At 51.3% G+C, this 25,893-nt stretch overlaps 1 protein-coding gene, 1 long non-coding RNA gene and 1 pseudogene across 10 annotated transcripts in view; 2 read left to right on the top strand and 1 right to left on the bottom strand.

Annotated features, from left to right (window-relative positions):
* The first annotated feature begins 17,971 nt into the window (after positions 1-17,971).
* Positions 17,972-20,705, top strand: LOC309608730 (mitochondrial import inner membrane translocase subunit TIM14 pseudogene; annotated as a pseudogene). The gene is made up of 2 exons: positions 17,972-17,981; positions 18,190-20,705. The product of its transcript is annotated as a mitochondrial import inner membrane translocase subunit TIM14 pseudogene (transcript).
* Positions 20,706-20,719: 14 nt separating this feature from the next.
* Positions 20,720-25,501, bottom strand: LOC309610179. Its single transcript, XR_014233765.1, has 3 exons — positions 23,712-25,501; positions 21,189-22,587; positions 20,720-20,870 (listed from the first exon to the last, which is right to left on the bottom strand). It is a non-coding gene; the product is annotated as an uncharacterized lncRNA (long non-coding RNA).
* A 183-nt stretch (positions 25,502-25,684) lies between these two features.
* The window catches only part of TTLL1 (TTL family tubulin polyglutamylase complex subunit L1), a 42,305-nt gene continuing 42,096 nt past the window's right edge, over positions 25,685-25,893 (top strand). For 7 of the 8 annotated variants that reach the window (XR_014233749.1, XR_014233750.1, XR_014233751.1 and 4 more), the window contains exon 1: positions 25,685-25,837. The gene's annotated coding sequence lies outside the window, so the exon portion shown is untranslated. The remainder of the gene's footprint in view (positions 25,838-25,893) is intronic. The other variant, XM_082352646.1, reaches the window with a different exon arrangement.

Raw genomic sequence — 25,893 nt, 5'->3', positions numbered from 1 at the left:
ACAATATTATAAATCAACTATACTTCAATTAAAGTTCCTAAGAAGAATTTAAGTGAAGGACTACGCCCTGCTTTCTTCAGTTTTGGGTCTCCCTCCAGCGCTGTGGCGTCTCAACCACTCACCAGATCCTGTCGCGGACCGCTCCAGTCGGCAGCCTTGGGGGCTCCCATTTCCTCCCTGGGACAGATCTCAGCTCCCCACTCCCACCTTTTCACACCCTCAACCCCACCTTTACACCCTCCCTCTGCCTTCCCCAGGTTGGCATCGGGGACCTGCTTCTTCCTCCAGGCCCAGCCCAGAACCCACCTCCTTCCAGGACAGAATTATCTGTTCCGTACCCAGCATCCTGCGTAAACAGACCTGGATTAGGCACTTAGCCCATTACGGTCTCATTAAATGTTTACCTGTCTATCTGCCCCGGCTCAGAGCAGGAACCCGGTGAGCAGGGACAGCCCAGTGGGAACCAGACAGTACAATGTCCAATAGAATGAGGGAACTGGGCTCACAGGACAGTCAGCTGCTGGCTGGGGCACCCTGGACTGGACAGCCTCACCTTTTGAGAGGAGGCAGAGGCTGCATGCGTGGTACACAGTCAGCGCTCACTAATGGGAAGCTCTCGTCTGGTGAGCCTGGAGCTCAGGACAGGCGCACGCCCACCCTGTGTCAGAGCTGGGATTTCCCGGATGCGTCATTGTCGGCACACGGGAAATCCGGCCCATCTCCCTGCCCGGCCTCAGCGCCTCCTCTGAGCTCCAAGCCAGACACAAGTGACCCTCCCCAGATAGCCACGTGGGGCTGCCCGCTCCGGCCCAGAGCTTGCATCTCCTCTCAGACTCTGGGTGACCCCGTGTCTTCTCCCACCTCCAGAAAAACAGGTTTACCAAGCAGTGCCTGACAAGGCCCAGCGGGTGTTTTGTGTAGTCACATCCTAATATTGACACTAGGATAATCAGCTGCCCTCCCCCGAGCCCGCCCCAGTGCCCTGACCACCAGGCCTGGCCTCTCCTGCCTGCCTCAGGGCCAACGAAGGACTCAGACCGGGGACTTATTTGCTTACATCCAGCGCCCGGCCCCAACCAACCCGCGGCAGGACAAAGCCACGGCTGCACACGTCCACTCCAGACCCGCTGCAGGCTTCCTGGTGGCCGCCGCCAACAAAATCCCGAGCGTGCCGGGAACTTCCTTGAAACCCCTTGGAATTGTTCTGAGCCAAGAAAAAAAACAGCCGGACTCTCGTGGGATCCACTATGTCCACGGCAGGGGAAGCAAGAAGCCATTAATTGTCTACAAACTTAATGGGTTCACTAAAAACAGGATGCTTTCCAGGGAGAGGGGAAAACACCTCCGAGGTCAGGGTCAAGACCCACTGATGGATGGAGCCCTTCGCGGTGTACCCCCTTCCATTTACTAGAGGATTGGACATGAAAAAATGGAATAACACTGCTCTCTGCTTTCTTTGCAGCTCAGTTTGTATACCTACTAACCACTTAATAAAATTTACAATAAACATACAGACAACCCTCTAACCAGCTTCTTCCCAGAGTGCCCAGGCTGTGACGGGCACTGGAGATGCTCTAATGCGTGTGACCTTTCTACATTCCTCTTCTAATGGAACTACAGCCTAGTGTAAATCACACGAAGTGAGCACACACAATTTCCACACTGTCTTGAGTGTCCTGAAGACAGTAAAGTCAAGTCTTAGGCCAGCCCACACTCTGGAGTGTTTCTCCCAAGACTGTTCCTCACTTTCTGAGACAGACCTCATTCTGTCTATGGAATGTGTATCTCTCTAAATAAATCCACTTCTTACCTATCCAAAAAAAAAGGTACTAGGCCAGAGGAACCGCTGGGAAGAGTGGCAGGGCTGTAGCTTTAGATCAGGTAGTCAGGGAAGACTTCTCAGAGAAGGAAGCAATTGAGTTGAGATGATGAGTCTGACATCCACAAAGACCCGTGCTGCTAAGCGCATCACTCCATTTGTTTTAGGCCTCACACCCTCCCATGCAAGGCCGCACAGAACCCCTGATGCTTGGAGTAATATTCCTGCTGACATAGTTCCACCAAAAAAAAGAAAAAGAAAGACCACCTGGCAGCCATCTTAGAAGGTAGATTAAAAATGTTCCCCACCCTTGCAGTGGTTAAGAATCCGCCTGCCAATGCAGGGAACACGGGTTCCGTCCCTGGTCTGGGAAGATTCCACATGCTGCGGAGAAACTAAGCCCGTGAGCCACAACTACTGAAGCCCGCGCACCTAGAGCCCACGCTCCGCAACAAGAGAAGCCACCGCAATGAGAAGCCTGCGCACCGCAACGAAGGGTAGTACCCGCTCGCCGCAACTAGAGAAAGCCCACGCGCAGCAACGCAACGACGACCCAGCACAGCCAAAAAGAAATTAAAAAAAAAAAAAAAAGTTCCCCACCTTAAAGGACATTTTGAGGCACTCCCTGAAAGCCCACATTCTGGAAGCCACCCTCTCCAGACCCCTCAGACATTTTAAACCAAACCCAAGCAAAAATAAACTTGTACAGTCTAATGTTGGTAAGGCTGGAGAAGCCACTGTGACCTTGAGGTTAAGATGGTGGGAAATCCCCAAATCCTGGAATGAGAAGGGAGGGGAGATGGGGGTGGGGGTGCAGAGAAGAGCAGCACCAGCAGCCAGATGCTGAGACTGGAATCCAGGCCATTTAGGGATCAGGTGCAAATCACCCAAAAAGTGCTGTTCCTAAGGACCCATTCCAAGGGCATGTCCAAAATAAGTAGAAATAAGGTTAAAGTGTTAACTCCAGAGAAGTCAGTAACAGCCACCAACACTTGGGGGTGGTGTTCCTCCGTCCCTGTTGGGAAACCTCATGGACCCATTTTACAGAAGGAGCAAACTGAGGCTCAGAGGTGGAGTAGCCCGTCTAAGACAACACAGCTGGAAAGTGGCTGCGTGGAGAGTTTGGCCTGGCTTCTAGGAAACGGCTCGTAATGCCTCCTGAACTATGTCTCAGTTTCTCCATCTGTAAAATGAGGCCTCCCATCCTTGGAGGCTGGCCAGCACAGAGCCCTCCCTAGCTTGGTAAGGATAAAGCCGATAACCCTCCCTTCCTCCCTTCCTGGGCAGCTGGAGCGAAGCCTGCGCAGAAAACCAAGCCACATGGGTGCTTGAAAAATGTTACAACAGCAGCGGCAGCAAGAGCAACAGCAACAACACCCGGCCCCCAGGGTGGCTCCTTCTGGCGAAAATTACAGTAACAATGAACGGTTTACAAAAAGACTCACACCCAGGAGGTAACGAGGCCGGAGCACCCCCACCCCACCCCCAGGGCTGGTTGGGGCCGCGCGGGGCTGGCAGCTGGACCCCTCGTGGTCACCGGATAGAACGCGCCCGGCGGCCCCTCCAGCGCCGCGGCGCCCGGCGGTCCCCGGTTTACACAAGCGAGCCGGGCGCCTTCCCCGCGGGGCGCACCTGCACTGGGCGTGGGTAGGAGGAGGGCGCCGCGCCCGCTCGGCGCGCAGTTCCTGTTCCGGACTTCCCCGCGTCCCGAGTCCGGCCGGTCTCGGGCCCCTCGAAGGTGCGCGGCTCCGGGGCGCCCCGGGGTCGGCGGGGACCGGTGCTCGACGCCATCTTCCGTTTTTTGGTGGCCGCGCGGCTGTACCGTCTCGGCCCTGGGCTGGCAGCCCCGCTCTCTGGCCCGGTCCCCCGAGGACGTGGGAGCGCGGCCCCGGAGGCCGCGCAGGCGGGAAGAGCGGGGCGATGCGGCGCCGGGTTCCCGGGGCGCGGCGCAGAGGGGCCGCCCCATTGCACAGATGCGGAGACTGAGGCCCGCAGGGGCCCCGGCTGCCACGATCGCCAACCGGGAACTGGAACCCCCGCCAGCGAGGAGGTGTTTCGGAGCCGGGGTCCCCAGACGTCGCCCGCGAGTAAAACACCCGGGACAGGAAAACCTGTGTACGGGTCCCCCACCTTCCAGCCGGCGCCCAGGGCAGCCCCCGGGCGCTTACCTGCCGGGCTCGGGCTGGGCGGAGGGGCGGACGCCAGCGGAGTTAGGGTCACAGCAGGGGGGGGGAGGGCTCGGACTCACCTCGCGTCGGCGGTGGCAGTGGCTGTGACGGTGGCGGCGGCCGCAGCGCTCGAGCCGGGAAGCGTATTGTCTGCGGCTAGGGGCCCGCGCGCGCGACCATATAAAACGCCGGGCCCCGCCCCGGCCCGCCCTCAGGGCCGCCTCCCCGGCCGATAGCACGGACTCCAGGACCCAGTCGGGTCCGAATGGCAACAGAGCTGCTACAAGCGTGATCTGTTTACTTGTTTACTGTCTTTCTGCCTCCTGCGGTCTGCAAGTTTGTTTTGTCGCGTGCGCTGGTTTGCTCCGGGGAATATTTGTGGATGAATCCCCTGGCTGCATTTGGGTGGGTATTCCAGGATCTTTATATCCTCAAAGAACTCCTAGGGGATTGATGCTTTTTTCCTTGCCCACGAGGCTCAAAGAGGACTTAATGACCTGCTAAATGACAGCATGAATTCAGCGCTCAAATATTGGCGCTCTTTGTGCTGGCAGTTTCAGGAGTTAGGTTTTGTTTGGGTTTTTTTTTTTTTCAATTTTTTAAACTGTGGTAAAATGCACATAACAAAATTTGCCATCTTTACTATTTTTAAGTGTACTGTTCACTGGTATTAAATACATTCATAATGTTGTGCAACCATCACCACCATCCATCTCCATAACTTTCCATCTTTCAAAACAAACTGTGTACCACTAAACAATAACTCCCCATTCCTCCCTCCCCCAGGTCCTGGCAACCATCAGGCGTTAGGTATTTTTAAGCCTATTTCACAAATGTGAAAACTAAGACTCAAACTTCTGTAGAAAAACAGCATCAGCAGCATCCTACCAAAGCCTGGGATCTTCCTGCCCCACTCCTTCCTACCCCACATCCTTCCAGCTGCACCTTCCATCACACCTCCATTCCCATTGCCACAGTGGGGGCAGCCTGCCCTGCTCTGGCGCTCCTGGGCCTAGGGGGAGGTGGGTGGCAGAGAAGGGCCCCCAAAGCCTCGGGGGAGGGAGGAGAAATCAGAAAAGGTCCAGGCAGGGTGGTACCCAGCCCTGGGGTGGGCTAAGGAGGTGTAGGGTCTCAAGTCCCCAACCTGTTATTGCTGGGGTGTGTTGAGGTAGAGGAATGCAGAGCAGAGCACTGGGGTTACAAAGTAGCTGTTGTCCCAGGAACGAAACAAAGCTTGTTTACCTCAGTCCTGCTGCCTCTTGGAATAGAGAAACAGCAGGGTCCGGGGAGCTCCCCTCCCCTTAGTTCTGCCATTTGCTACCTGTTGGAGATCCCCTCACCCCTTCTTCCCATCTCTGAAGTGATGACACTGATACGGATTTTTCCTTCTTTGTTCTCATCTGTGAAATGGGATGATGGCATGCCCCCTCCCACCCCCACACCCTATAGGGTTATAGGGAGGATCAGAGGAGATAATCATCAAATGTTTAGTAAACTCCCAGCAGAGTTTAAGCTTCAAGGCCCCTCCCACCCTCTCTTCTGGCCTCTTCTGATTTTGTAATCCTTTCTTTGAGGGCCTCCCAAATCACATTGACTCCAAGCCCTACAAAGCCTGGGCTGCTAATAGCCACAGGGTGCTTTACAGGAGGAGGGAGGAGCCCTCCAAAATAGAGGCCTCTCTCCAAAAGCACTCTTCAGATGAGAAAACAGAGACTCAGAGGGGAAGCAAAGGCATGGTCTCATCTATGTGTGTAAGAATGCTTCCAGAGGGGTCTCAAGGCTGAAGCCATGGTGCCAGGTACAGAGTAGGTATTCAGTAAACATTAGCAGAACAGCTGGAGGAAGGAGGACAGTTTAGGGACAGATGGGGGAGAGAAGTGCCCAAGGAGGCGGTGGGTGAAAATATTTGCCTTGCAAGGTCCCCAAATAATATGCAGATCAAATGGACAGGAGGAAGCAAAAACCTTTTGAATGGGAATTGGGCCTGTAGAAGGCCTTGCCTTCCTATCAGTCCAAAAAGGATTAGATGGCAAATGATAATAGCAATAACAATAACAATAGTAGCTGCCATGATCTCCTCAGATCCCTCCACCCCAGGGCTAAGCACTTTCTATTATCACCTATAATTCTTACCACTGTCCCATGTTACAGACACCAGTGCACCCACAAAGGGTCCATGTACAGGCAAGAGAGACCTTGTGGACCCATTTTACAGATCAGGAAACCGAGGCTCTGAAAAAGGAGGCCAGCCACTTGCCGGAGACCACCCAGCCCTTAAGCAGCAGAAGCAGATTGAAGCCTGGGTCTCCCTACTCCTGCTGCAGTGTCCTTTCCATCCTCCATGGCTGGCCTCCAAACCTCCTGGGCCTCACCTTCCCCTTCCCCATCGGGATTTGCTGGCCTGTCCCAGGGCCATCAGGCTGTGGATCCTGCTGTCAGAAAACACCATGATCCCGTGGGCAGTCCCTTCCTTCCCTGGGAGCCTCCTTCCTGAAGAGCTGCCTGCTCTGGAGCCTCTGGATCCTCCCAGCCCCAGGCAAGCCCCTCCTGCTGAGGCCATGACCGTGTCTCTCCGCAGTTTAGGGATCCATGACCCAGCAGACCCTCTGCTCCCACTTAGGGTTGAGTTGTGTCCTTACTGTGACTTTCTTTGATCATTCATTTAACAAATATTGATTGACACCTACCATATGCCAGGCACAGGGGTAGGTGATGGGGATCTAGAGACGACACATTCATGGCATTAATACAGGGCCCACATCCAAGTGGGGGAGACAGTGGAGGAGAAACCAGTGACAGGAAAATAGAGCTCTGGGCAGCTGGGCACACAGCACGCACTCAAGGAGGGAGAGTAAAGCCAGGCAGTGTGTGAAGAGTGGGGGCGGGGTGGATCTTTTAACCAGGGTGTCAAAGGAAGCCTCGGTGAGGATGCAACCTTCCTGCAAAGGCTTGAGAGAAGTGAGGACACCTTGCAGAGAGATGAGAACATTCCTATGCCCAAGGCCCAGGAGGGGAGGAGAGGGCAGGTGGGAGCCCCAGGGAGAGGGCTGGCCAAGCATGTTTGCCAAGTGCTGGCCTTGGCATCCAGGGCCCACCTGTGGAGCCAGACGCCAGAGCAGGTTTTAATGGCTGTCTTTCCACGTGCCATCCCAGACTATTGTCCCAGCCTTGGGACACCTTACCTGGAAAATCCTCCAGCTTTGACAGGGACTTTGTAATATCGGGAGGGACCCATCAAAGGGCTTCGAGGTTCTCTCCTGAGCTGGGCCTGAGCTTCTTGCCAGGAGCTAGAGCAACCTCACAGTGACAATCCACCCACGCCCACCTGGTGGACACCTTGTGGGGATACCTTCCCAGGACAAGAGGCTGTTGAGAGCCTGGTGGGCTGAGCGTGTTGCCTGGGTGAGTTCAGGTACCCTACGTGGCCTCCTGAAGGGTAGATCTCCTCATTTCACAGATGAAGAAACTGAGCCTCGGAGATGGGTCCTAAGAGGTCCATGACCACACAGCCAAGAGATTGCAGGGCTGGGGCTTGAACCCAGGTCTCTCTGACCTGTCTGACTTGGGGGTCTGTAGCTAGGCTTCAGGAAGTCTGTGAACCCCCTGAAGTGAAACAAAATGGCAATTGGGGTAAAAGCATTTTCTGGGGAGGGAACCTGCAGCCTGGTGGGTGAGGGCTGGGACTTCGGGGTCACACAGCCCTGAGTTAGAATCCTGCCTCTGCCACCTAAAACTTGCGTGGCCTCAGGTAAGTGCTTGGGCCTCTCTGAGCCTCAGTCCCATCCTCTGTGAAATTTCCCACCTCCCAGGGCTGCTGTGAGGATGAACACACAGGAAGCCCTCAGCGTGATGCCTGGTACACAGTAGGTGATGGGTAAACCCAGAGGCTGTTATTGCAGACAGGGATTAAAAACTGCTGAAGAGTTTGAGGGAATTCCCTGTCAGTCCAATGGTTAGGACTCCGTGCTTTCACTTCTGAGGGCACGGGTTCAATCCCTGGTCAGGGAACTAAGATTCTGCAAGCCGCGCAGTACAGCCAAATTAAAAAAAAGAACAAAAACAAAGAACTGGTGAAGAGTTTGACATATTCACAAAAGAAACTGTATCTTGGAGATGCGTCATTTATTAAATGAAATACACTTTACAGATCAGTGTGTCCAGTACAATCCCACATTAAAAAAAAAAAAAAAACCCATATAGAAAAGTCTGGAAGGAAATACAGCCCTGCAAAATGGGAATAGTGATCATCTCCGGGCATAAGGGTGATAGGCGGTTTAACGTTTGGCCTTGTGTTCTTCTGTATCTTCCCGATTTTCTATATAGAAGTATATTAACTTATGCTAGTATCAGAAATACATCACTTTTTATTCCAAGAAGAGGAAGAAAAGTATGTTTGGTCTCGTCCCAGGCCGGAGCTGAGCCAGAGACAGCAGCAAGTGCCTTTTGCTCCAAGTGAGACAGAACCAGGATAGAGTACACAATGGGTCTTAGGTAGGAAGTACAAGAGCTCAGGAGAGGGAAAACTAAGAGCTGGGATCCTAGAGAGGGGGCAAACATATCAGGAAAGTCTTCCTGGAGGAGGAGGCATTTGCGGGCACCCTGGAGAAGGGGCTGGATTCCAACTGGAATAGAAAGGTGGGTTCGGCCTTATTGTCCTGTGGGTACCTGGGAGCCATGGAAGGCCTCTGAGCAGAAGAGGGGCTAGACCTTTGGGAATTGGAATCTGGCAGCCATGTGGGGAGGTATTAGAGGGGAAATGATGCCCCAGAGTCTCTGAGAATGCCCAGGGCTCCTGAACGGGGACACCCCAGCCTCCATCCAACTGGTAACAGTGCCCAGGTTGCCCCTCCCCCAAAGCTCCACCTCCTTTATTTTGTGTTCCACACCCAACCATACTCACTGTCCTCCAGTTAGTGAGGCCCTCTGTGGACAGAGATGTTGTGAAGCCTCTGGGAACCTTACTACATCCCCATTTTACAGGTAAGAAGAGTGAGGCTGAGAGAGGCCAGCTGAGCTGCAGGGTAGAGAGGTGTGGATGCTGAGGGATGAGAGATGGGACCTTCCCTTCCCTGGCCTAATGCATCAGAGCTCCACTTTCCTTCACTTTCTGGGGAACGGGGATGGTGACACCCAACTCATACATCATGACTGTTCCGGTCACCCAGTGCTTGGCGGGGCTACTGCTCCCCTTCTTCCCTCACTTGCTTTGTCTTCTTTCACAGCACCTTCTGCTCTTTGCATATGTATTTACCTGTTTACTCGTCTATTGCCTGACTCCCTGCCCCCCACTGAGGCTAAGCCAGACTTGGCTTGTTCACAGCTCATGTAGTAGGTGCTCCGTAAATACCTGCAGAGCAAGTAAATGCATGAGGGTGAGCATTCTGGGGCCAACACGCTCGTCTATTTTTGGTCCGTTCCCTCCCTCTGTCCCTCCCTCGTTTTTCAGACGCACAGACAGTTCTCCCCCTTGAACGCCATTTTTAAATTGCTCACAGCTTCCTTTTCTTCTTCAGCAAGGCGTGTGCGGGGAAGGTCATGCTGCTCCTTGTAGGACCCCATGTAGGGGGTGAGGGTGCGCGTTTACACGCTTGTCCCTGGAGCTGTGAGGGAAGGTGGGGGGATTCACACGGAGCCCATGGGGGTTGGTCCCTCCCGGAGTCTGGTGTTGGTGGTCCCGGGCGGGGGAGCTGAACCTTTGCATGGCTCAGTTTCCCCTGGGCATTGGGTTCAGAGACCTGGATCAGGCCAGCCCTGCCTAGACTTGCTACACAGGGCCAGGCAAGGCTGTGTGACCGGTGTAGCCATGAGGACCCCAGGCTCCAGGGTCCGGAGTCCAGGCTGTGTGACAGCTGAGGGCGCTCGGCCTCTCTGAGAACTCCCAGGGACTGCGGGGGTGACCGAGGTCAAGGCCAAGGACTGGAGCCTGGTGTGTGGTGGGTCTCCGGCCGAGGGCCAGTGGAGATGGAGAGGAAGTCAGAGGTGGGGTGGGGTCCCTGGGTGTCACCTGGGGAGACCCCTGGGGAGGCCCCTGGGGACAAGAGTCAGTGGCAGTAAGGTGATTTTTGAGAGTCAAGGCTGGCTCTTGGCAGCTTGAATAACATCTTGGAAACCCAGAGAAGAGAGTTACCCCAGCCACCTTTTCCCTCAATTCCCCCCCAAAGCTTTGGCAGGAGCCTCCTCACAGCCATGAATAGGCAGATGGATTTCTGCCTCTCTGGCCCCTTAAAATTTTCTGCTTGTTGCAAACCGCTTGTAATGAGCTGGCCCAAGGCCAGCAGCGCTGCCCAAACTCCAGGCAGCTGAACTCCTGGGCCCCTTCTAGCCTCGGGCCGGCTCAGAGGGCCTCTGAACATGAGAAGCTGGCGGGGGCACCTGATGCAGGAGAGCCTCTGGCCTTGGAGGGAGGCCACAGCGCCAGCCAGGAGCAGAGCGCCGCCAGGAGCTGGGACCAAGGGGCCTGGAAACAGATGCCTAAGGCCCCCAGGAAAGCCAGTGGAGAACAGAAGTGGGCAACCAATAGACTTCAAAGAAGCTCCTCCATCTCCCCACCTGATATGTAAGAGGCACTTCAGGCCAGTGCAGCCAAATTAAACTCGTCTCCCCCAAACTTACATCTCCCACAGTCTCCCCATCTCAGCTGATGGCAGCTCTGTTCTCCTTGAATGTGGGCCAGATCTGGGGACTCTTTTTTTTTTTTTTTTTGCCATACCACACGGCATGCAGGATCTTAGTTCCTCAACAAGGGATCAAACCCGTGCCCCCTGCAGTGGAAGCGCAGAGTCTTAACCACCGGACCACCAGGGAATTCCCTGGGGACTCGTTTCTAAGGACTATAACGTGAAAGTCTGAGGTAGACCCACATGTACTAACACGGAGAGACATCTGTACCTGTGCTGTGTTAAATGAGACAAAAAGGTTGTAGAATAAGTATAATGTGAATTGGTTTATGTAGAAGAATATGTTTCATTTGCCTTGAAAGTTCTGTAAGGAACACACTAGAAGGTCAAGGTTGGGTAACAGGTGTGGATATCACTCACTGGTCTTTTCTTTCTCTTGTACGTTACTTGTAACTTTTGCCATAAACACGTATTATGTTTCCGGTCATAAAACAGTAACTTTTTTTTTTTTTAATTTTTGGACTCGCCGTGCGCGGCTTGCGGCATCTTAGTTCCCCAACCAGGGATCGAACCTGCGCCCTCGGCAGTGAAATCGCCGAGTCCTAACCACTGGACCGCCAGGGAATTCCCAAAACAGTAACTTTTTAACAGTGAAAGAAGCCAGATACAAGAGAGAACATACTGTATGAATCCATTTATATGAAGTTCAAGAACAGGCAAAACTAATCCACATGATAGAGGTGAGACTAGTGGCCATCTCTCGAGGTGGGATGGGTATTGACTGGAAAGGGGCATGAGGGAACTTTCTGGACTGATATGCATGGTGGTCGCAGGGGTACCTACACATGTAAATATGCACTGAGGGGAATGCTTCAGATCTGTGCACTTTGGGGTATGTGAATGAAAACTTGATACTACAAACTAAAGTGTAATAAAACAAAGCACAATGACCGGACCTGAGACAGCCAGGAGTGAGGATTTTAACCAAGACCCAGTTTTACAGCTCCCAGGGGTCCTTGGCAGGCTGAGCCCACAGTGGAGCCGGAGAGGCCAGCTGTGCTGGTGACAAGGGGACTATCACAATTGAAAACAGAACCAGCACGTTTCAGAGCAGATTACGAGGCTTACCCAGCCAGGTCGCTCAGCTCAGAGCCACGCCAATTTAATAGACACGCGCTAGGGCCAAAAGACTAAATGGCCCGTGTGACCAAAATAACCTAATCTCATGCAACCTGTCAGGGGGACAGAGAACAGCCTCCGCTCGGTCAGACAATTCCAGGAATCTGGGGTCAGGGAGGGGGTGATATCTGCTCCTGAAGCATTGTAGAGGCCCTGGACAGCAGGCTGTGGACATCCTGCAGTGATGGCCACCACTGTGCCCCGCCAGGGGCAGCCTCAAGGCCCCAGGTTATCGCTCAAGTTGGGTCTGGCGGGAGGGACGAGGCCCACGTGGGTGCCGGCAGGAAGGAGCCCCAGTCCTGCAGAATCTCCTTTCACCCAGAAATAACATCCCTTCTGACAGTCGAGTTTATCAGCATGATAGCAGATTTTTTCAAAACAATAACAGCAGTCCTAGCAGCTCCCTCAGCCGGCACTCAACAGGGACGGCTGGCCATGGTGTCAGCGGCCGCTGCTGTCCGCACCTCTGCTCTGGGGGAGGAAGCCCCTAGGAAGACCTGGTCTGTACCCCGAGACGGGAGGCCGTGTACGTTTTCACCGCTCTGCACCCCACATGCTGTGCCCTCAGTAGCCATCTGTTTCACAGATGAGTGAATTTCCCCTTCGCCATCCCGTTTCATCTTCACAACAACCCTCCAGGCTAAGAACTGAAGGTCCCACTTTACAGAGGAGGAAACTGAGGCCAGGCAGGTGAAATGGTGCACCTGACTCAGGAGCCAGTTTCTCATTCCAGGCCCTGGGTTTCCCTGTCTCATGACTGCTAATCACCACTCTCTCAACTCCCCTTCTCCTGCCTGGAAGAGCGAGGAGGACCTGGGAGACAGCATTTGGGGATGGTTTCTCTCACAGGAAATAATTTCTTTCTCTCTTTTCTTTCTTTTTTTTTTTTTTGGCCTCACTGTGCGGCTTGTGGGATTTTAGTTCTGCGACCAGGGATGGAACCTGGGTTCTTGGCGGTGAGAGTGTGGAGTCCTAACTACTGGACTGCTAAGGAATTTCCAGGAAACAATTTCCTTTTACTTAAAATTCTTCAGGGGAATTCCCTGGCAGCCCAGTGATTAAGACTTTGTGCTTTCACTGCCGTGGTTGCAGGTTCAATCCCTGGGCGGGGAACTAAGATCTCGCAAGCCGTAATGTGAGGCAAAAAAAAAAAAAAAAAAAATCTGAAGCCTTGTCCTTTTTTCTGAGGAAGTGTATGTATTCCCATGTCCCCACTAATAACAAAAGAAGTGCAAATAAAGCAATAATGATACTGTCCAACATCTAAGCCTTTGATAACACACAGCGCTGGCAAAGCTGTGGGGACCCTGTCTTCTTGGGCACTTCTTGGGAATACACTTGGATGCAGCCTCTTAGGAGGGCAGCTTGGTAAGCGTCTCAAAACATGCCAGATGCACGTGTTCTCTGACCCAGATATTTCACATAAGGACATTCTGGGCAGAAGGGAGAGCATGAGCAAAGGTGTGGAGATCGGAAAGCTGAAGTGTGGGTGTTTGACAGAAAAGGCTAGTCTGGCCCTTGGCCTCGGAAGGGAGGGAACTGCTAGACCAGCCAGGTGGCAGGACATACTTGTCCCCGCAAGGACTGGACTGAGCCCTCAGTGAGTCGAATGCGCTTCAGGGGAAGGAGAATTCTGGAGAGGAGGCCCCGGCTTGGAACCTGGTCGAGGTTGGAAACAGATGCTTAGCTGCCTGTGTTGGGCTGGTGTGCACAGCCTGTGAAGCCCTTGCAGCATTTATTTCTTTTTTCTATAATCTGGGGAAGCGTGTTTTATGAGCCCAATTCCCAGATGAGCAAGCTGACAGGCTCAGCCGCAGGCTGGGTCTACCATAAAACTTCAATCTGAACTCAGGTGTGACTGACGTCCAGCTTCAAGGTCCCTCATTCGTTCATTCCCAACTCCCCTTGGCATCTCCCCTGGGCAGCATGATTCTGGGGACAACAGAGGGTGTCCAAAGCCTCTGCCCTCAGGGGACTCAGCTTCTAGAGGAGTGGCTGGAATTGGGAAAAACTATTCAGCCAATGGCGTAGAGGTCTGAGTCCTCTGACACCCCAGTGCCTTTGAGGGTGGGATTGTTGCATCTGAGGGAAGAAATGAAACCTAGTGCAGCCCTTTCAGGACCAAATGTCTGCCTGGGCCAGAATGTCCCTGCGAATTTTCTATGGGACGTGGCCCAGGTCTGTGTGGGCCCCAGGAGAACTGCGGGGCCTGGGCCAGCCTCCTTGCCTCCATGAGCCTCAGGTGCCGTCTGTGCTGAACAGGGATAACGGTGTCAGCCTCCAAGGCCACAGAGGGACGATGCGGAGACCCTGGTGAGAACTGGGCCTCCGTTCTCATGTTCCCATGGGAGGCTGGGTAGCTTAATTCATTGGCAGGAACTTTTCTATGACCTCCTTACCAACACCAGCCCTCCCTGTCAGCCACCTCCAGATGTTTTCCTCCCCACACCCTCAGTCTATAAACAGTGGCCAGTGGTACAGTTTCGGGGAGTGGGGGTAAAGCACGTGGTGTGCTGGGCCAGAGGGAGGGACGAGGGCATATTACATTCGGGTCCGGGGACTTCCCTGGTGGTCCAGTGGGTAAGACTCTGTGCTCCCAATGCAGGGGGCCCAGGTTCAATCCCTGGTCGGGGAACTAGATCCTGCAGGCATGCTGCAACTAAAAAATCCGCATGCCACAGCAATGAAGATCCTGGGTGCCGCAACTAAGACTCAGTGCAGAGAGAGAGAGGGAGAGAGAAAGAAAGAAAGAAAGAAAGAAAGAAAGAAAGAAAGAAAGAAAGAAAGAAAGAAAGAAAGAAAGAAAGAAAGAAAGAAAGAGAAAGAAAGAAAGAAAGAAAGAAAGAAAGAAAGAAAGAAAGAAAGAAAGAAAGAAAGAAAGAAAGAAAAGGAAAGAAAGAAAGAGGGAAGAAAGGAGAAAGAAAGAAATATTTTTTAAAAATAAATAAATAAAATAAATCCGGGTCCGTGCACCTTGCACAGTTTGTTGAATTCCAGTGGCAGTGCTGCAAGGCCACGTGCACAGACACTCCGGGATGTGAAACCGAGGCCCAGAAAGGAAACTGTAGGACCGAGCTCAGATCTGAAGAAAAGGATCAGGGTTCAGGCCTTTTCTTCCCAGTCCTTACTGGTCACCTTCCATGGGGCACAGAGATGAGCAGACACAGGCAGGCAGAGGAGGCAGACAGGGGACTGGTCCTGGTCGGCCCCAGAAGATGGGCTCCCTGAGCCTCCCTTACCTGTATCCCCACTTCTCAGCCTCCACAGTTCACAGAACTGTCTGTCCACAGTCCCCCTGCCGCCAGCTACTATGGAAGAAAGAGCCCCAGAGGCGGAGTCCCCCAGACCCGGGCTCAAATCCCTCTGGCACCTGCCAGCTCCCTCCATCCTTCAGTGGCCCTCGCCTGGGCCATATGGAGGAGGCTGAGGCAAGAGTGTCTGCAAGGGCTCGATTCCTGAGCCTCACTGGGCACTGGGCATGGGGGGCGTGTAGGACCCTGAGTCTTGGGAAGATCAGCCCGGTCTCCCTCGGGGGCTTCTGTGTCTGTGCTGGGGGCCTTTTGCACGGGTGGGGAGGGAGGGAAGGGCAGATTCCCCAGGAATCTGAGATCTGTCTGGTAGAGAAGGTCTAGACTCTAGTCCCTTCCCTCCCAGACACTCATCCCAACTCTCCAAACCTGGGTCCTGCTGTGGGTGAACACACACACACACACACACACACACACACACACACACACAGCATGTGATCCTCATCTGAGGGCCTCTTTTTCATTAATGATGAATAACAATAACAACAACAATAATGATAGAAAGCGCCCTCTGTGCCTGAACTGTCCTCGATATCCTGCCCTGCGTTAATCCTCACGGCGCCCATCCCCCTAAGCTGGTTCTGTTACCTACTAAGTAACTCCATCTGAAAGAGGAGGGACCCGCACCAACAGCCCGAGGTTAGGCGTCCAAAGCCACAGCCTGTGGTAGGGCGGCTCCTTCCTCTATCACTGACTGAACACCTACTGAGCACTAGCTGGCAGAAGGCCTGGACACCTGGGACCCCGGCTGGGGGACAGTGCGGGGAGCCCAGCATGAAGACCAAGGGAGAGCTCCCGTGGGCACAGAAGGGATGAGAAGGGAGGGGACTGAGAGCTGGGCCCTGCAGAAGCTCCCCCCCAGCCCAGGCGGCTGTTCTTTGAGGAGCCGCCCTCACCCGCCCACCGGCTCTGGGCATGGAAGGCTCTTTCCAGAAGCTGTCTGTGCGTCCACTCTGTGCAGTGACAGGCATTCTGACTTCCGAACTCCCTCTCAGCCTCAAAGCCCTGGGGATTCTCTCCTTCCTCTGCTGGGTCCGTGAGCCGCCTGGGGCGTGTAGCTGGGACACGGCTGAAGCCTGAAGCGGCCATGTGTCCCCCGGCACCTGCTTGTGGATTCACCCCTCTTTCAGCTACCCTGTGCCAGCCCTGGCTTGGGGGCTGGATGGGGAGCCTGGGCCCCGGCCCCGCAGCCCGGGCTTCTGGACCGGACCACAGGGCATTCAGGGCCAGCCTGGGACACGGGCACGAGATGGGAAACCAAGGTGCTTGGGGTTGTGTTTTCTGCCTGAGTGGGGAGCAGCGTGGCGGAGGATGAGGGGAAGGACAAGTGTACAAGGGGCCTGGCCCGGAGTAGACTCACCACCGATTTTGAAAAAAAGGGAGGAGAGATGGAACTTCCCTGGTGGTCCAGGGGTTAAGACTCTGCGCTTCCACTGCAGGGGGCACGGGTTCGATCCCTGGTTGGGGAACTGAGATCCCGCAAGCCATGCTGGTGAGGCAAAAAAAAAAAGGGAGGAGAGAAAGAGGAAGTGACAGAAGAAGCTTATAGACAAAGGAGTGAAATGGAGGAAGCCGGAACAGGTTGCAGAGGTCAGAAATCACTGGCCCCATGGGGCCCGTGTGTATTTCTTGTCCACAAATAGTACGTAAGTACTTATTGGCTTATGTGCTAATGGTCCCTCTCCCCCAGGGGACCTGTGTTTGTCCCACTGAAGCCAAGCTTGGGGTAAGGGCCCCGTAATTATCTTTCAAATGATAATGACAATGTTTGTTTTCTAATGCTGGTCCTGCCTTCTAAACAGAGCTCACAACCCGCTCTTGGGCAACCACAGTATCAAGAAAGATGCTACTCCTGAGGGGTTTTCCCAAGAGGGTCTGTTCTCACCCTTTTTTTTTGGCCATGCTGTGCAATTTATGGGATCTTAGTTCCCCGACCAGGCATTGAACCCAGGCCCTCGGCAGTGAGAGCATGGAGTCCTAACCACTGGACCACCAGGGAATTCCCTTTTCACCCATTTCTTTTTTCTTTAAATTTATTTATTTTTATTTTTGGCTGTGTTGGCTCTTCATTGCTGCACGCAGGCTTTCTCTGATTGCGGCGAGCAGGGGATACTCTTTGTTGTGGTGTGTGGGCTTCTCACTGCGGTGGCTTCTCTTATTGTGGAGCACGGTCTCTAGGTGTGCGGGCTTCAGTAGTTGTGGCACGCAGGCTCAGTAGTTGTGCCTCGCGGGCTCTAGAGCACAGGCTCAGTAGTTGTGGTGCACGGGCTTAGTTGCTCCGCAGCATGTGGGATCTTCCCGGACCAGGCCTCGAACCTGTGTCCCCTGCATTGGCAGGTGGATTCTTAACCACTGCGCCACCGGGGAAGCCCCCTTTTCACCCATTTCTGAGCCCACAGGGACTCTACTCCTTTGGCCCCAGGCCAGGCAGCCCCCCTCCCCCCACCCTCACCCTGGGGCCAGAAATCGGTGTGACAAAACCAGAGCTGGGCTCCAGTGTCCAGTCCCTTCCTCAGTCCTTAGCAGATGCTCGGTCTGGATCTTGGTTCTGGCCTTCTGGCCTCACACAGCAAGGGCCCGAGGTGAGGGTACTAGGGACCCCAGTAAGGTGGGGGGAGCAGAGGTCTGTGTACCTGCAGGGCAGGGCCAGCCGGCTGGCTTGAGCCTAAGCAGGGTGGTGGGTTGGTGCTGGTTCTGTAGTAATGCTGGGCGCCATTGCAGGTTCATCATGGCCTCAGGGAACTGGTCTGGGGCTCCATCAAAATCCTTGAATGGTTCTGGCTGGCACCTTGACAATGGCAAGCCGCCCTTGGAGGCAGCATGAGTCAGGCAGGTCATTCAGTGCCAGTCACAGATGGATTGATAATATTAATGGGCGTCATGGCCTTGGGCAAGTTAATTAGTGCCTTCAAGCCTCAGATTCCATTTTTTTTTTTCAGATACCATATTAAAGAGTGGGGCTATCACACCCATTAGGATCCCTGCTATTTAAATAAATAAATAAACAAACCCAACAACAGGAAATAAGTATTGGTGAGGACGTGGAGAGATTGGAACCCTTGTGCCCTGTTGGCGGGGGTATAAAATGCTGTAGCCAGGGTGGTCGAGGCCTCTGGGCTGGGATGAACCTCGCTCCGGGTGGAGCCAGGGGAGCCGAGCGGGAGTCACGGCCAGTACAGTGGTAGCATCTGGACTGACCATTGCTGCTGCAGGATTTGCCGGCTGTCTTATGCTTTGCAAGCCAGGAAACACATGGAGCCTCAAGTAAAACAAGTTTTTCAAAGTCTACCAAAATGTGCCTTCTGTGGTGGCTATTACAGAGGTGGGTTTGAAGCCAAAATGACAAAATGGGAAGCAGCGTTAGCATGGTAATTAGTGTAAGCCCTACTGCCAATAAAGGAAAAATAAGAAATGTTTATTAACGAGCTATGCTTTTAAATCGCACGACAAAGGGGCATCTCCTTATATAGCAGCCCAAAATCAGTGATGCTAAAGATTTACTAGAAGGTCAAACTGAAAAATGAAATAAATGTATGATGAATTTTACTTTTTTTTTTTTTTGGCCGAGCCACGCAGCTTGTGGGATCTTAGTTCCCCGACCAGGGATCGAACCCAGGTCCTCGTCAATGTAAGCACAGAGTCCTAACCACTGAACCACCAGGGAATTCCCATATGATGAATTTTAAGTTCTTATTCATTTATGTACTTGAGTACCAGCTTTTTTAAAATAAAGTGCCTCAAAACTTAAAATGGTGTAGACACCCCTCAAAAAACGAAACACAGAATTATCATAGGATCCAGCAAGCCCACTTCTGAGAATATGTCCAAAAAAACTGAAAGCAGACTCTTGAACAGATATTTGAACACCCATGTTCAGAGTTATTCACAATGGCCAAAAGGTGGGAACAACTCAAATACATGTCCATTGACTGATGAATGAATGAACAAAATGATAAATACGTACAATGGAGTATTATTCAGCCTTAAAGAGGAAAAACATTCTGACACATGCTACAACAGGGATGAAACTTGAGGACATTATGCTAAGTGAAATAAGCCAGTCACAAAAAGACAAATTCTGAATGTTTTCACTTATGTGAGGCACCTGAAGTAGTCAGATTCATAGAGACAGAAAGTAGAATGGTGGTCAACAGGGCTGGGGGGCGGGGAATGGGGAGTTAGTGTTTAGTGGGAAAAGTTTCAGTTTTGCAAGATGATTAAGTTCTAAAGATTGGTTACGCAACAATGTGAATATACTTTATCACACTACTGAACTGTACACTTAAAAATGGTTAATATAATAAATGTTATGTTGTGTGTATCTTACCACATTAAAAAAAATATGAGATAACACTACTCACCAGGCAGGGTCCTTGAGAGGGTGTAATGAGGGGATTTCCGGCTAAGGTCTTAGGGTGGTGTCCTGCACGAAGTAGGGGCGGGCTTCATGGGCCTGCAACCTGGGCAGCCGTACAGGGCCCCTGAGCTCAGATCAGCCCCTCACTTGGTTAAAGCTGCTGTAGCTGTGTTGAAATTCCTAATAATTTTTGAACAAGGGCACCCGCATTTTCGTTTTGCATGGCGTCCTACAAATTATGTAGCTGGTTCTGCCCCTCAGCCAAAGGGAGGCTGATGGTTCTTAGTGAAAAAGACACCTGGACAGACCTTGCCATCAACCTCTTTCAGAAAGAGCTGGTGAAGGATATGCCGTGTTGGGGGTGGAGAAGGGTATGGGGGCCACGTGACAACAGCACCCCTCCCTGGGGGTTGAGGAGCAGTGGGGCCACCTGCCAAGGGAGGAGAGGGCCACAGACAGTAGAGGCTGGTAAGGGGCTGGGCCAGATCACCCCAAGATGGGGCCCCGACCATCCCCGAGTTGGTATTTCAAGTCTCCCCCCCGGCAGACTGTGGCCCCAAGGAACCAGCCTCAGAAACCAGCCATCGAAGGAACGTCTCATCCGGGAAACAGTGTTTATTGAACACCTACTATGAGCCAGCGGTAAACACACCATCTGTGATCCTCCCGTTCTCATTCACATTCTGGGTTTAAGGACTGAGGCCGGGAACCAAGGAGGGACCAGTGGCAGCAGTGGGGTGTGAACCTGGCCAGTCGGGCTCCAGATTAGCGCTGGCTCCACTAGATGGCGCTAAACGTAAATAATGATGGGCGCAAAGAGCTCGACGGGCCAGGGAGGGGTTGTGCGGAGGTTCCTGGGATGCCCGCAAGCAAAGCTCAGAGCATCACCTTGAAAGTGCAGCCGTCTCTCCAGAAGGCGGCTCTTTGTTTTTCAGGGAGGCAGTAGTGTGAACGATCAGGTTTCCTAGGTTCAAATCCAGGCTCTGCCACTTAAAAGTTCCACACATTTTCACAACTTTTTAATTTTTATTTATTTATTTTTCTTGCTTAATGTAAGTTTTATTTGATATTCTTGCTAGCTTTTCATTGCTTTTTTAAAAAAATTCACAACTTTTAAACTGATGAAATAAAAATATAATAACAATTGAGTATAGTTTTTTTTGTAATACAGGTCTACTAATGAGAAGACTGGATTTCTTTGGGGGGCAGGAGGGGAGATAATTTCACTTAATTGGGGTCCAAAGTTAGTGTGTTCCCTAACAACAAATCGCCTGCAAACGGTCACAAGTAAAAATCATTCTTAGCTTTCTGGAGCAGGTAGTGGGCTGGATTTGGCCAGTGGTTTGCTGACTCTTGATCTAGTATTTTAACTGTGTTAACTGTTTCCTTGGCATTCAGTTTTCCTTTTGCTGAATTTTGTGCCTTTCTTTTTTTTTAAAAAAATATTTATTTATTTATTTATTTATTTATGGCTGTGTTGGGTCTTCGTTTCTGTGCGAGGGCTTTCTCTAGTTGCGGCGAGCAGGGGCCACTCCTCATCGCGGTGCGCGGGCCTCTCACCATCGCGGCCTCTCTTGTTGCGGAGCACAGGCTCCAGACGCGCAGGCTCAGTAATTGTGGCTCACGGGCCCAGTTGCTCCGCGGCATGTGGGATCCTTCCAGACCAGGGCTCAAACCCGTGTCCCCTGCATTGGCAGGCAGATTCTCAACCACTGTGCCACCAGGGAAGCCCCTTTGTGCCTTTCTTGAATGTTCTTGGTCTTCAATGTTTTTGGCTGAGTGTCTGAACTCTCTTTTTTATGAACTATTCTCAAGGTTCACGGACTGAACTGAATATTTATGTCTCCCCTCACCCCTGACCCCCACCCTCTCATTCCTGTGCTGAAATCCTAATCCCCAATGTGATGGTATTAGGAGGTGGGCCTTAGGGAGGTGATTAGGTCATGAGGGTGGAGCCCTCATGAATGGGATTAGTGCCTGTATGAGACGCTAGAGAGCTCCCTCACTCCTTCTGCCATGTGGGGACTCAGCAAGATGATTATCCATGAATCAGGAAGCAAGCCCTCACCAGACACCAAATCTGCTGGCGCCAGAACTGCGAGAAATACATGTGTTGTTTAGAAGGCACCCAGTCGCTGGTGTTTTTGTTCTAGCAGCCCAAACGGATTAAGACGCATGGCTTTATCCTAAATGTCAGAGGACTGTCTGCTCTCTAAGGAGACCGACCAGTGATTACCTTACTTAATTTTCTGGCCAACTGTCCGTGTCACTGTTTCTTATCTCAGGGTAATTTCAGAGTTTTGTTCAGAAAACTAATTTTGGGGGGAACTTCTCTCTTTTGCGTGGTGGGGAGCATTTGTCCTCATTTTTACTGGGGTTGCCCATTTATCTGTTCTTATCTCATCTTCCAGGAATTCCTCACTGTTTTGTCTATAGGGAGTATTTCTCCTAGTCTTCCAACTAGGTCATGGATTTCCAGCAGATGATCACTTATGCAGAAAACCAAACCTGGAAAGTGGATTAAGACTATTCCTGTAGTTCAACTAACTTAACACCAAAAGGGAGACATGTCTTTGAAAAGAATTTGACAACCAACGTATATTTGCACAATTGCAGTTCAGTACTTTATACAATGGTTATCCTTCAAAACGCATAAACTGGGATCTGCCATAACTTGTGCTGTGATACCCCCAGGTGACATCTCCCCTTGTGCCTGAGTCCTTCTCCCCATGTGAGGAAGATGGGACTGCCCCAAATGAGCAATCCCTCTTGCCTGCCTGGTGGAGCTAAGAACACCAGTGATAATGCAGCATGGCAAACGGATCCTCAATAGCCACAAAGGCATGATCTAGGAAGAGATGATTTTTTTTTTTGGCCATGCCTCGGGGCTTGCGGGATCTTAGCTCCCCAACCAGGGATGGAAACCCGGCCCCAGCAGTGAAAGCGCCGAGTCCTAACCACTGGACCACCAGAGAATTCCCAGAAACAGATGATCTTAAAACAAAACCTTTTAGAGAAATTTCTTTATTTGGATGTTTTTGGTATTCAGATTCCTGGATAGTTAATCTTCTGTTGTATTTTTCTATTTCTTCTTCTGCCTTTTCAGTGAGATTTGGGGTGTGAAAAGATGTTCAGTCAGCTGTTTCAAAATGGAAAAAAGTTATTTATTTTTTTAATTTTTAAAAATATTTATTTTTATTATTTATTTATTTATTATTTATTTTTATTTTAGTTGCGGCAGGTGGGCTCTTCACTGAGAAACAGGTTTCTCTCTAGTTGTGGTGCATGGGCTCCAGAGCATGTGGGCTCACTAGTTGTGGTGCACGGGCTTAGTTGCCCCTCAGCATGCAGTATCTTAGTTCCCCGACCAGGGATTGAACCTGCATCCCCTGCATTGGAAGGAAGATTCTTAACCACTGACCACCATGGAAGTTCCAAAAGTTTGTTTTTTAACTTTATTTTATTGAAGCTTTAAAAAATTAAAAAATAATATTTTTGTGCTACTAAAAAATTCAGACAATAAAAAATATAGGCTATAAGAAGAGAAAGTACTTTCTTTTTTTTTTTTAATTAATTTTGTAAGTGAAATAGGGAGCATTTTCTTTTTTCAAATTTTATTTATTTATTTATTTTATTTATGACTGTGTTGGGTCTTCGTTTCTGTGCGAGGGCTTTCTCTAGTTGCGGCAACTGGGGGCTACTCTTCATCGCGGTGCCCGGGCCTCTCACTATCGTGGCCTCTCTTGTTGCGGAGCACAGGCTCCAGACGCGCAGGCTCAGCAATTGTGGCTCACGGGCCTAGTTGCTCTGAGGCATGTGGGATCTTCCCAGACCAGGGCTCGAACCCATGTCCCCTGCATTGGCAGGCAGATTCTCAACCACTGCGCCACCAGGGAAGCCCCCAATTTTTAATTATTAGAAACAATACTGCTTTAAATGCTATTGTACACATATCTTTGTTTACCTGTGAGAGAATTTCTATAGAATAAACTCCTAAAACTGGAATTTATAGGTTAAAGAGTATATAATTAAACGTGTATTAAAAGTCTGATGAATATTGCCAAATTGCCAGCCTTCTAAAAGCTATGCTAATATTCACTTCTATTAGCAGTGGATGTGAGTGCTTTTTCCCATATCCTTTCTAACGTTAGTTGTAACTATATCTTAAATTTTTGCCAATTTTGTCAGTAAAAAATACCTCATTAAACATTTTAATATACTTAATTTTGAGTGACTTGGGCATATTTTCATATTTTTACTTACCATCTTGCTTTATCCTTCTGCTCTGGAATTTGTGGTTCCATCTCTTCTGCCAATTTTTGTATTTTTTTCTTATTGGCTTGTGCAAACTCTTTGTATATTGTGGATATTAACTAATGCTTTGTCAGATGATGGACACATTTTCAGTTTATCATTTAACTTAGTTGATTGTATTTTTGGCCTCTTATAAGTTATGTTTTTACAACTTGTGAAGATGGATCTTTCTAGGTTAGGCCCAACAGGAAACTGAGATACTATACAGGAAAAAGGTTAACAGATTTTAACTACATTAAAACTAATAACATATTAAGGAATCTGGATGTTATCTTGATGGCAATGGAAAGTCCTTAAAGACTTAACTAGATTTACATGATTAGATTAGCATTGAGATTCTTAGTTTCCTGTCTTTCTCCTGGGACTACCTAGCTCCCAGTTAATTCTTCACATTGGCCAGAATTTTTCCTACTATTTGCTCTTGTGCTGTTGGTCTCCTCCCACTGCCTGCACCTAAGCCTTCTGGTATTTTGGCTGCTGGTGATGCTGTTTGGAGTGGCATGTACTCTGCACAGGGGCAGGACATGGTAAGACATGTTAAACATCTTCCTAGGTGCTATTCACCTAGGAATTTAAACACTTTTCCACCCTTGAGAGATGGAGATCATTATTCCCATTTCTCCATGAAAAAACTGTAATTAAGAGGCTGGAGTCTTCCCTGGTGGCACAGTGGTTAGGAATCCTCCGGCCAATGCATGGGACGTGGGTTCGAACTCCAGTCCGGAGGATCCCACATGCCGTGGAGTAGCTGGGCCTGTGTGCCACAATTACTGAGGCCCACGCACCTGGAGCCCGTGCTCCGCAACAACAGGGGAAGCCACCGCAATGATAACCCCTGCACTGCAATGAAGAGGGCCCCCGCTCGCTGCAACTGGAGAAGGCCCACGCACAGTAACAAAGACCAAATGCAGCCATAAATAAATAAATAAATAAACTTATTTAAAAATAAAAAATAAAGGCTGGGATTTTCCCATGCCCAGACACCTAGAATATCACAGAGCAGGGATATAAATTCTGTTTCTCTTCTTTCATGCTGCCTTCAAGTACACTTTCATGGCTGACAGATGTCTGGGGTACATGCTCTTTTATTGTGTATTAATTCAACAAGTATTTGAGCAATTAGTATTTGTGCCTTTTCTTTTTTAAATAATCTTTCCAACAACCCTTCAATATAGGTGCTGTTGTTCCATTTACAGACAAGAAACTGAGGCAGGAGAAGTGACTGTGACCTGCCAAAAGCCACAAAGCTAGTAGATTTTGAAGCGAGGATTCAATCTAGGCCTGGCTTGTTTTTCTGGGTTTTTTGGCCACACGCGCGCGGCTTGTGGGATCTTAATTCCCCAACCAGTGACTGAACCCGCGCCCTCGGCAGTGAAACCGCGGAGTCCTAACCACTGGACCGCCAGGGAATTCCCCTGGCTTCAGTTTTAAATTTCTCACTAGGCTAGGCTGCCTCTTCCTAACAGAAGGCGTTTTAAATATCTAGTTTGAGGAACTAAACCTGTCCCACGCTCAGGGAACACTTCACCAATGAGGTTACCTTTGAGTAGGCCATTTATTGATTACTAGTTGCTGAGCACAACTTCTTATCCTTACAACAAACCCTACGAGGGAGGTGCTATGAACAGTCCTAGTTTTACAGATACTGAAGCTGAGCAGCAGAGGGGATAAAGAGCCGACTGGACCGAGGGCCCCCGGCATCATACCGCTCTACCTCCCACTATCAGGCTCTATCCCGACCCCTCGCAACCTCATTTCTGGGCCCTGAAGGTTGCAAGGCTCCGGGGGGGTGGACGGCTGGCTCCTCGTAGGATCTCAGCGCCAGGCGTAGCGGGCCACCGGGATAGGGGTGTAGAAACCGGCAGGGAAAGTCTGACCCCGGAAGTAGTCGCGGCGCTGGCAGGGCCGCGTCTTCAGTTGCCAGGGCGCCGCCCCGGAAGTAGAGCCCGTCCGCGCCGGGTAGCGGTTTCCGTCCTCCTCTGAGCACCGAGCGGGGTTGGAGGCGGGGCCGGACCGCGGCGTGGGGCCGCCGTGCTCCGCGCTCCTGGGCGTTCCTCCGCACTGTGCGCCCACAGGTAGGTCCCGCCGCCGAGGCCGCCGCCTCTGGGGACCGAGGGTGTGGCCGTGCTGG

This window comes from Balaenoptera borealis (assembly GCF_965194805.1).
Source record: "Balaenoptera borealis genome assembly, chromosome: 13".
Classification (NCBI taxonomy): Eukaryota; Metazoa; Chordata; class Mammalia; order Artiodactyla; family Balaenopteridae; genus Balaenoptera; species Balaenoptera borealis.
The sequence above is the reverse complement of the archived record's forward strand: the minus strand, read 5'-3'. Positions and strand labels throughout refer to the sequence as shown.